Genomic DNA, 11,440 nt, shown 5'->3' on the forward strand with positions numbered 1-11,440 from the left:
AATTTTATTTTATTTTTTGTGAACATACTGTACAGAGGGGTTACAATTACATGGGCAGGATAATGCATAAATTTCTTATCAAGCATTGCAGCCTCCTCTTTTGTTTACCCTTCACATCCCTTCCCAGCCTTCCCCCCACTCCCCCACTCAATCCACCCCCCCTTCCCCGCTGCCCTCCCCACCCCCAGCACCAACATTGTAAAGCTCATGTTCAACATGACAACTTGTACTTCTCATTGTGGCAACAGGTACACCTGTATCCTTAAACGATTTGTTTTTCCCCATCTACTCCACAAGTTATACTGACATCAAATATAGTGAAAGCAGGGGTTATACTGTGGGAGAGGGACATACAAAGCAACAAAGAAATGATCTTATAAATGCATTAGAAACACATGCATAAAAGAAAAAAACATTAAAATACATATCTAAAGGTCCATTTTTCTAACATCACATTATCTGATCTTTTCTGCTTGACTCATACATATACTAGATATTGCATATAAGGGAAACCATGGGACCTATGTTTCTTTGGGCCTGGCTTACTTCACTTAATATAATTTTTTCCAAGCCTTTCCATTTCCTAACAAATGGGGCAATGTCATTCTTTCTGATGGAGGCATAGAATTCCATTGTTTATATATACCACGTTTTCTTGGTCCATTTATTACTGAGGTGCATCTGGGTTGGTTCCATATCTTAGCAATGGTAAATAAGGCTGCAATAAACATAGTTCTGCTAGTAGCTTTAGTGTGGTCTTGTTTGTGATCATTTGGGTAAATGCCCAAAAGTGGGAAATGCTGGGTCATAGGGGAGCTCTATGTGAAGTCTTTTGAGGAACCTCCATACTGCTTTCCAAAGTGGTTGAACAAGTTTACATTCCAACCAAAAATGAAGTAAGATTCCCTTCTGTCCACATCCCCTCCAGCATCTGTTGCTGTTAGAGTTCTTGATTTTTGCCATTCTAACTGGGGTAAGGTGATATCTCAATGTTGTTTGGAACTGCGTTTCTTTTATGGCTAGGGATGTTGAGCATTTCTTCATGTGTCTATTGCCCATCCTTCTTTCTTGTTCAGAGAAGTTTTTCTTTAAGTCTTTAGCCCATTTATTTATTGAGCAGTTGTTTCTTTGAGGATTTGTTGTTGGGGGATTTAATTTTTTGAGTTCCAAGTATATTTTAGATATGAGACCCTTGTTCGTTGTATGGCTAGTGAAGAATGTCTCCCAATCCATGGTCTTTCTATTGATCTTGCTAGCTATGTCCTTTGCCATGCAGAAGCTCTGCAACTTCATGCAATCCCATTTGTCCAACCTTTCTTTGATTTATTGTGTTTCCGGGTCTCTATTCAGAAAATTTCGGCCTGAGCCAAGGAGACCTAGGATTTCTCCTATTCCATCCTGTAATGTTTTCAGAGTGTCTGCTTTGACTTTAGGTCTTTGATCCATTTGGAGTTGATTCTGGTGCAGGGTGATATATAAGGATCTAGCTTTAGTTTTCTACAAGTAGTTAACCAATTTTCCAGCACCATTTACTGAAGAGGCTGTCTTTCTTCCATTCTATTGTTTTAGCTCCCTTATCGAAGATTAGATGGCTATAGGTCTGTAGGTTCATTTCTGGGTTTTCAATTCTATTCCATTGGCCCTGAGGTCTGTTCTTATGCCAATACCAAGATGTTTTGATTACTATGGCTTTATAGTAGAGTTTGAAATTTGGTATTGATATTCCTCCAGCAGTATTCTTTCCGTTGAGGAGCGTTTTTGCTGTTCGGGGTCTTTTATTGTTCCATATGAATTTTTGGATTGCCTCTTCTATTTCCTTGAAGAATGAGGTTCGGATTTTGATAGGTATCACGTTGAATTTGTAGATAGCCTTGGGAAGTATTGCCATTTCCACGATGTTAATCTTTCCAATTCAGGAGCATGGGAGTTTTTGCCATTTTCTAAGTTCTGTTTTGATTTCCTTTTTCAAGATTTTAAAGTTTTCCTCATAGAGGTCCTTCACTTCTTTGGTCAAGTTAATTCCTAGGTATTTTATATTTTTGTGGTACTATTACAAAAGGAGTTGCTTTCCTAAATTCAGCCACACTTCTCTCATTGTTGGCATACAGAAAAACCATTGATTTTGGGGTGTTAATTTTATACCCTGCTACTTTGCGAAAGTTTTGAATCAGTTTGGGTGCTTTGGGAGTGGAGTCTATGGGATTCTTTAAATACAAGATCATGTCGTCTGCAAAGCGGGAGAGTTTTATTTCTTCTTTCCCTATTTGGATCCCCTTTATGTCTTCATCTGGTCTTATTGCCGCAGCTAGGCATTCTAATACTAGATTGAAGAGAAGTGGAAAGAGTGGACATCCTTGTCTTGTTCCTCAGTTAAGAGGAAATGGCTTTAGTTTTTCACCATTAAGTATAGTGCTGGCTGTAGGTTTGTCATATACAGCTTTTATAGTATTGAGGAATGTTCCGTGGATTCCTAATTTTTCCAAAACCTTCATCATAAAGGGGTGTTGCATCTTATCGAATGCTTTTTCTGCACCTATTGAGATAACCTTGTGGTTATTGTTCTTGCTCCTGTTGATGTGATGAATAATATTAGTTGATGTGCTTGTATTCAACCAGCTTTGCATCCCTGAAATGAATCCTGTTTGATCATGTTGTATGATTTTTTGGATGAATTGTTGAAGTCGATTGGCCAAAATTTTGTTGAGAAGTTTTGCATCAATGTTCATCAAAGAAATGGGTCTATAGTTCTCTTTCTTTGATGAGTCCCTGCCTGATTTTGGGATGAGGGTTATGATGGCTTCATAGAATGTGTTCGGTAGTGATCTTTCTCTTTCAATTTCATTGAAGAGTTGGAGGAGTATTGGTGTGAGCTCTGCTTTAAAATCCTTGTAAAATTCTGCTGTAAAACCATCTAGTCCTGGACTTTTCTTAGCTGGGAGGTCTCTTATTGCTCTTTCTATTTCAATGCTTGATATGGGCCTGTTAAGCTGGTTTAATTCATCTTGGTTTAGTTTTGGCATGTCAATATTTGCTAGGAAAAGGTCCATTTCTGTCATGTTCTCAAACTTATTAGTATAAAGTTTTGAGAAGTATTTCCTTATAATGTTCTGAATCTTGACTGTTTCCATGGTGATGTTTCCATTCTCATCTCTGAGTTTATTTATTTGGATGTGTTCTCTTCTTTTTCTGATAAGATTTGATAAGGGTCTATCAATTTTGTTAATTTTTTCGAAGAACAAAGTCTTTGTTTTGTTGATTCTTTTTATAATTTTTTTGGATTATAATTAATCTAATTCTGATTTAATTTTAATTATTTCTTTCCTTCTACTGGATTGGGGTTTATCTTGCTCCTCTTTTTCAAGGAGGTTTAGATGTGTCATTAAATTGTTGGTTTCAGATCTCTCCAATTTGTTGATGTAGGAACTCAGAGTTATAAACTTGCCCCTGAGCACTTCCTTTGCTGTGTCCCAGAGGAGCTGGTAATTTCTGTGCTCATTTTTGTTGAATAGTATTAGCATTTGAATTTCCTTTCTAATCTCTTCCATGACCCACTGGTGATTCAGCAATGTGTTGTTCAGCCTCCATGTGTTACCGGTCTTTCTTTGATGGCTTTTGGTGTTGAGTTCTAATTTTATTCCCTTGTGGTCAGAGAGAATGCAAGGTATAACTTCAGTGTTTCTGAATTTAGACAAGTTTGCTTTGTGGCCTAAAATGTGGTCTATTTTAGAAAATGTTCCATGTGCTGCTGAGAAAAACGTGTAGTCTGATGTTGCTGGGTGAAATGTTCGGTAGATGTCTGTTAAATCTATTTGATCTATGCAGCTGTTTAGATCTGCAGTTTCTCTGAGTTTTTGCTGAGTTGATCAATCTAGTGGGGAGAGTGGTGTGTTAAAATCACCAACAATTAATGTCTTAGGATCTATGTGGGATTTGAGGAAAAGTAGTGTTTCTTGGATAAATTTGGGTGCTCCATTGTTTGGCGAATAGATATTTAGAATTGTAATATCCTCCTGAAGGAGAGATCCCTTAATTAGTATGTAGTGACCTTCTTTATCTCTTCTCACAATTTTAATTTGAAATCTATTTTCTCTGATATTAGGATTGCAACTCCCGCCTGATTATGGGGGCCGTTGGCTTGGTCAATTTTGTTCCAGCCTTTAACATTGAATTTTTTTTTTTTTACGGGCAAGATGTGAATCCTGAAGGCCGCAGATAGAAGGGTCTTGTTTTTTAATCCGACTAGACAGTCTCTGTCCCTTAATTGGAGAGTTAAGTCTGTTAACGTTAAGAGATAGGACTGAGAGGTACTTGAGAGTTCCTGTCATATTATCCACCTTCTTGGAGGCTGTGAAAACTGAGTTCTTCCTATGGTTCTTGGATTCTCAGTTTGGGTGCAGTTTCTTGGCATTTATTGTGGTCTTGTTGGTTTTCTATGTGTAGGACATCTTTAAGAAACTTTTGTAAGGCTGGTTTGGTTTGCTATGGAAGGTTTTTATTTGGCCTTCAGTTATGAAGGAGAGTTTAGCTGGGTACAGTATTCTTGGTTGATAGTTGTTTGTTTTTAGGGCATGGCATCCATCATTCCAGGCTCTTCTTTGATTGTCTCTGCTGAGAAATCTGAGGTGATTCTAATTGGTTTCCCTTTATAGGTGATTAATCTTTTCTCCGTGACTGCTTTAAGGATCTTTTCCTTGGTCTGAGTTGATCCTGTGTGGATTATAATGTAAAGGTGGGATTTCCTATTCTGGTCTGGTCTATTTGGGGTTCTAAAAGCTTTTGGTATCTGAATAGGAGTATCTTTTTGTATGTTTGGGAAGTTCTCTGCTAGGATCCACTTAAGGAAATTTCGTAGACCATTAACATCTGTTTCTAGGTGCTCCTCTACACCCATTATCCTTAGAATAGGCCTTCTCATGGTGTCTTCCAAGTGTTGGATAAAACTATCATATGCCGTTGGCTTGTCTTGGATGGTTGTATGTTCTTTCTCTATAACATCTATGTTGTCTTCAATCCCTGAGATTCGATCTTCTGCATGGTCTAACCTGCTGTCAAGACTTTCTACTTTACTTCTTATCTCTTTTCCTTCTAATTGGTCAGCTTTGATGGGTTCAAATTGTTTGTTGAAGTTTTGTTTTAGATCTTGTATGAACTTCTTTACTTCTTTAATTTGGTGTTCAGTGTTTATTCTCAATTCACTTAGTTGATTGGTTATGGTTTCCTTGGACTCCCATTCCTTCTGTTGGGTTCCTTTCAGCATTCCCTTTGTGGTCTCCCTGACTTCCTTCAGCTCTTTGTTAATGGATTCCATGAATGCCTTTAGTGATCTCTCTGTATTCTCTTCCTGCTCTCACAATTCCTGTATTACTCTTTGATTAGCATCCCCCAAGTTCATGGGATTCCTGCAGTTCCCTTTGAATGTTCTGAGCCTGCTCATGCCATTCCTTCCTTTCTCTTTGGGTATTCTCAAGCTGCTCACGCAAATCCTGTATCAGTTTTTGAGTAGCTTCCTCACGCTTATGATATTCCTGTATAAACTTTTGGATTGCCTCCTCTCTCTCCCTATCACGCTCATACAGAGTCCTTTTTATGTTTTCTATCTTTTCATTTATCATGTTTGCCAGCAGTGTTTGTAGAGCTATATGGGAACTCTCCTCTAGATTATTCATTATCTGTTCTGTCCCCTGATTATCAAGATTGGGAATTGAGATACTCGGATTTGCCATTTTTCTTGTGTTTTTCAGGCTTATTCTGCCCATTTGAGATGAAAATATCACCAATTTTGTGCTCGAACACTATCTTAAGGCAATCATCAACCAAAGTCTGAATTTGTACATTCAATAGTCTACAGATATGATCTAGTACAACAGATACATCTATTCAACATCAAACAACTATATGTTAATGGGCTTCGAACCACAAAGAAGAATTTGGAAAACTAGAAATTATTAGGGTTAGGGAGAGATGTGGGTAAAAAATAGGATTGGTGTGGGGAGGCACAGGGAGAGTTAAATAAGTCCTAATCTTAATGCAGGAAATAGGTTGGGTAGGATGAAAGTAGAGAGAGAGAAAAAAAGAAGAAAGGGAAAGGAAAAAGAAAAGAGACCAGAAAAAATAGAAAAGTAAAAATTAATAACATTATGTAGAATTCAGAACAATCTATAAAAGAACGTGAATATATTGAAAGAAGGGGAGAGATATAGAGGAGATGTGAAAAACTTAAAAATAAAAATGCTTAAAATATTATATAGGTATAAAGAGGTAGTACTGCTATTAAGGAATTTAAGTCTCAGAGGTTTTGAACTGAGCAATAAATTTGTGGATTAAGTGTGTACACAATGGGGGATAGGGTCTAATAGTCAACTACCTGTTTATCTGCGGATGTGTAGGACAAGAGTTAAGTCACATAAAGAAGAATGAAAGAGAGGAAAAGGTGAAGGTGAAAAGGATAAGAAAGGAAGAAAGAAAGATCAGAAGTTCAGTAGAGCTAAACAAAAAACAAAAAGATAATTGAAAAAAAAGAGAAAGAAAACAAAAAAGAAAAACGGACACTCACGTATCTCTAAAATAAAAATTAAAAGAGGGAAAAAAAGTTGCTCGAAAACAATTTTTTTTCAAAAAAGGCAAAAATTAAAGATTAAATAAAGTTTCAGAAAAGAAAAAAAAATTTTATATAAGATACCAAAAGAAGAAGAAGAAGAAGAGGAAGAAAGAAGAAGAAGAAGAAGAAGAAGAAGAAGAAGAAGAAGAAGAAGAAGAAGAAGAAGAAGAAGAAGAAGAAGAAGAAGAAGAAGAAGAAGAAGAAAATATTCTTTGATTTTTTTGGGAGGCGTGGGAAAAATCCTGTATCTCCCTTTTGTCTGTAACCAGCCTCTTGTTGGAGTCTCTGGTCTGCTTGTGGTCCTGTGGCTTGGTTGGTTTCTTAAATCAGTTTGTTCGAACAGGCAGAAAAATGCTCTACTTTACCCAGGATTTTGGGTTTCTCCTCCCAGGGTAGTTCACTGGGAGGCTGATCTGCTTTGAGAATCACAAAAGAGGGGGATGCAGTGATGAGGCTAGGTTCTGGGTAGAGTTGAGGCCTTTCAACAAACAGCAGCTTTTCCCTGGGGCTAATTGGTGAAAAACTCACAGAGCCCAGCCTGGAGCCATTCTCAGGGTTTCTGTTTACTGAATTTCAATTGATTGTCCAGGCTGCTAGAGGGAGGGGCAGCCTCTGGCTCTGATTACTCAGTGAAGAAAGCCACTCCTAAGGCTGGCGCCCGAGGTGGGTGACTTCACCCTGGGTGGAGCTGAGTCTGGCAGGTCATGCCGCCATTAAGTTCTTGTGACCTGCTAAATGACTCCTTTTATTCCAAGGCTTGAGTTGTAGCTAGCAGCTCCCCCGAGCTTTGTCGGTATCCAAGATGGAGATCTCCGGTACTGGGGGGGGAGAGGTGGCCTTCCCTCCTCTGCTCCCTGATAAGGAGTGAGGATGTCAGGCTTCTACTCACGCCGAGTCTTTGTTCCTGGGTCATCTCTGGTCTGTGAACTGCAGGATGAAGATGTCTGCTCCTTGTCGGTTCTTGCTGGTGTTGAGTAGAATCTGCTTGCCCCCTGCGTCTGGCTCCTTTGTCCCGGACTCTCTGTGGCTCAGGTATGGCGCAATGCGGTCGCCGCCGCCACCACTGCCGCAGCCACCGCAGCTGCTAGCAAGAGCTTGGATGTGTCTCCTTGCCTGGATTTTCCCTCTCTGGCCTATGTCTCTGTTCTGTGATGGCACACTTGGCTTAGGACTGTTCACTGGAACTCTAAAACTGCTTTCTATTTGAGAGCTTGTTTAGATTCCAGCTTCTCCTCTGCCATCTTCCCAGAACTCCGGTGCTGCAGTCTTGAGCTGCAGACATCCTGACCCCATCCTGTGTCTTCTGTTTTTATTTTTCCACATCCTCGCCCCCTAATTTAGGATTTCCTTTCATTGCCGGCAGCCTCTGGCAAGTGGCATCTGAACAGGGACCTGAAAACCTGGGATCACAGCAGAGGACCCTCTAAGGTAAGAGGATATCCAGAAATAGAGAGTGGGAGAGAGTATAGTCGGGAGTAAGAAATTATGGGGCATATATTGCGCATGCTATATGTGCAGGCTTTCAAGGGTATCCTTCATGCTCAAGAAGTGAAAGTTAGACAGAGTCAGTTAGAATGTTTCTTTCACTTTGTTGGTTCCCAGAGGAAACTTAGTTTAGAAACTTAGGGAAAAAAAATGGAAAAAAGGATTCAGGGACACTATGATGCAAATGTACGGTAAGTTAAAACATTGCTGCTTTGTAATTGTCTGGTATCTGTGTAGCCTGCAGGTTCTGTATTGGGGTTGGAAAGAAGTCTTCGTGGATGCACTGTAAGACAGGCAACTGGGCCACTGGGAGCTGTCCCCCAGATCCTCATCAGAGTAAACTATCCACTAGTGTGGACATTTGGGCCTGTATGTAGTCTTTCTGTCTGAAGTCTATAACGGGCATGCTGTAAATGTGTTTTGTCTCAATATTTGTGTGTATGTATTCTGGAATTCTTGGAATGTTTCTTCTCTCAGATTCATTCTGATGCAAGATCCCAGAGGAGACTGGCTAACACCCCCTTTTAATATCTTTTTCTCTCTAACTCCTTCTTTGGTACTTACACTTTAAACTGACCCCCTTTCTACCCTTCACTGCCACTTCCTCCACCCTCTCTGGATCCAGAGGTAGGATGGTGGTGGGGAGATGAGAAACCTGGAGGATCTAACAATAACTTAATAGGGCCAACAGGGAAAACTCACAGCCGGATGAAACTGCCACTGACCAACTGCAAGTGACACCAGCAAGATCTTAGCATTGGGCTTTGGCCCAGGGAGTCTGAGTATGGAAGAGAACCTGTCAGTCTGAGGGGGTGGCCGCTAAGGACTTCTTTCCCTTGCCCCAAGATGACTGGGAATTCTCCTCCATCTTAGAAGGCCCCTGGGTCAACGTTTGCAGGAATCTAAAAGAAAAATCTTCCAGAGGTGAGTAAAGGGGGTTCAAGTCCCCTGGTAAGAGGATTTGAATCCCACTTGTGAATGGTGGTGAGATGTTGCCCCATTCACTGAGACCTGATTTTGTCTTTGTGGCTACTTGTTTGACTTGTTTACTTTGGTGTGTTTTCTGTTCTATGTTTTCTGAGGTAGGGATAAACTGGGGGCCCATTAGCTCCCAACTCAGCCTTTGGTTGTTGTCTTGTGTAGTTCTATTTTAGAATTGGTACCAGTTTTAAATGTACATACAACTGATTTTAATTTTTGCGTGCTTTAAGATCTGTGTGTGTTTTGTATGTGTTTATGAACATGTTCAAGATAAGAATTATCAGTGTGCTGTAACAATTGGGTGAGTTTAAGTTTAAAATTCAAAAGGTTATGAGGTTTGGAGATTACCAAAAATTTTTAAGTAATATCACATTGTTTTAAATGACTTTTTAAGGATTCTTTAACTTAAAAATAAAAAAAAAATCTGGTATTTTAAAATTCATAAGGCTGTTTACACTGTAATCAAGTTATCTGGCTTAACAAAAATGCCTTGGCTATTTGGAATTTAGTTCCCTTGACTTAAATTTGAGGATAAATATTAGAAGAAAAATTTGGGGATAAATATTAGAAGTATAAATATAAAAGTTTTTTTAACACTGTCAAAGACCTGTTCTGTCTAAAGCTGTGTATTTTCACTCAAAAATCAAGAGATAAAAAAGGAAAAAACTTAAAAAAGTCAACAAAACACCTATTTTTAGGGGTTGGGGGTAAACAGGCAAAACTGAAGTTCAGCTGGTCATACATGGTGGGACCGGCCATGGGAGGAGTCCACCCATGGTGAAAGAGGACAAGCTGGCACAAACACAGTTCATCTAACCCTAAAGAGTGAGATTAGGTGCATGCCCATTCCATAGGAGGTGCCAAGTGGCCCAGCTTTGTTCTGTCCTTTTTCTCTACAGATAAATACTAGAATCATGATGGTAAAAATTAGTGATGTGATGATATGATTAGTATTGCTGAAACTGGCCATTGGACATAAAAAGTGGGTTAAAAATGTTTTTGTATAATGTGACTTGCTTTCAATGATGTTTTACAATTAAGATATGTTTTTAAAATCATAAAGGTGTTAAGTTTTGCTTCTTGGTACAGTGATGGTGATTGTAATTCTTATATTAAGAAAAAATTGTCATTTGAGTTTAAAAGTTTTAATGTGTATCTGTTTTAAAACAAGCAGCCAAGAGACAATGAGTGACACTTGCCCTCAAAATTTTAAGGGATTTTTAAAAATGTAACTAAAAACTAAACTAAAAAATAATAAAAGAGATTAATAGGAGGCTTAAAAAATTAGGAATGGATTTCTGGATATAAAGTTTAAAAGTAAAATTGTTCTTAACATTTGCCTTAAAGTGAAAAAATTAGGATCACCAAAATAATTGCTTAATTGCTATTCCAGTTTGCTGTTATAGGTTTTTTAAGTTTCCAGCAAGCCCAGAGCAAAGCACAGAGGATTCTTACAGGTTTGTCAGCTGTAACTTTGGCTCTTAATAAGTTTCAGGTAAGAGCATGCTTAAAAGCTTCTTCTATGTTGACCACCTTGTTGCTTTTAATTGGAGTAAAGTGGCCTTTTATGAGATTCATTGATCTGCAAACCGGTTCAAAGCTAGTCTGGGCAGAAAAAGGTCCCTGTGAGACTGTCACCTCTATTCAACCAGCGGAGTGCTGAAAGAGCAAGCAGAGTTGCTTTGGGATTCAAAGCGGCAGAGTGCTAGCCTTGAGCTGTAGAGCTGAGGGACAACACTCAGGCCTGGAGTTCAAGTTCAGCAACCAGCTAAAGAATATGCAAATGAGGCATTTATCCCAGTGTAGAGAAGACATTCCTGGGACAAGAGCAATGGAGAAGCATCCAGAGGCAGTAAGCCACTGCTTGGATGGCAGAAATGCCAGATCCTAGAGTCATTTGTGTGTGGCCCTTCTAGAATTGGTCAGAGCCAGGAGTTCATGGGAAGATACTTTGTAAGCATGCCTAATGTCCATCACTGTCTACCTTGTAGGGACAGGAACTTGTCAGTAATCTGTGATAGTACTAAAAAGCTAAAGTTATAAAATGTGGGGGATGGTTTAAATCCCAACCCCTGTTTGTGCCAAAAGCCCTAATTGGCAGTAAATTTGAGCTAACACTAGCTACATAAAATTTATCTGTTCAAAACAAAAGTTTGTAAGCCTGACAGTGTGTTTCTATTAACATCTGTCTAAAGGCCTACAAAGGTGACTTAGACATTGTTAGGGTTACTAGAGGTAACATTCCTAAAGATGCTTTTACAAACCAGAGTGCTAAACAAGCTACACTGCTGTAGCCAGAGAAAAAGTCTGTGCATTTGTCAAAAGTTAAAATATTGTTCTTAATGACATCTAACCCTGGTAACTTCTTTGTAAAAT

The sequence above is a fragment of the Dipodomys merriami genome, unplaced genomic scaffold (genome assembly GCF_024711535.1).
Source record: "Dipodomys merriami isolate MVZ:Mamm:240054 unplaced genomic scaffold, mDipMer1.0.p SCAF_6, whole genome shotgun sequence".
In the NCBI taxonomy this organism is placed as follows: Eukaryota; Metazoa; Chordata; class Mammalia; order Rodentia; family Heteromyidae; genus Dipodomys; species Dipodomys merriami.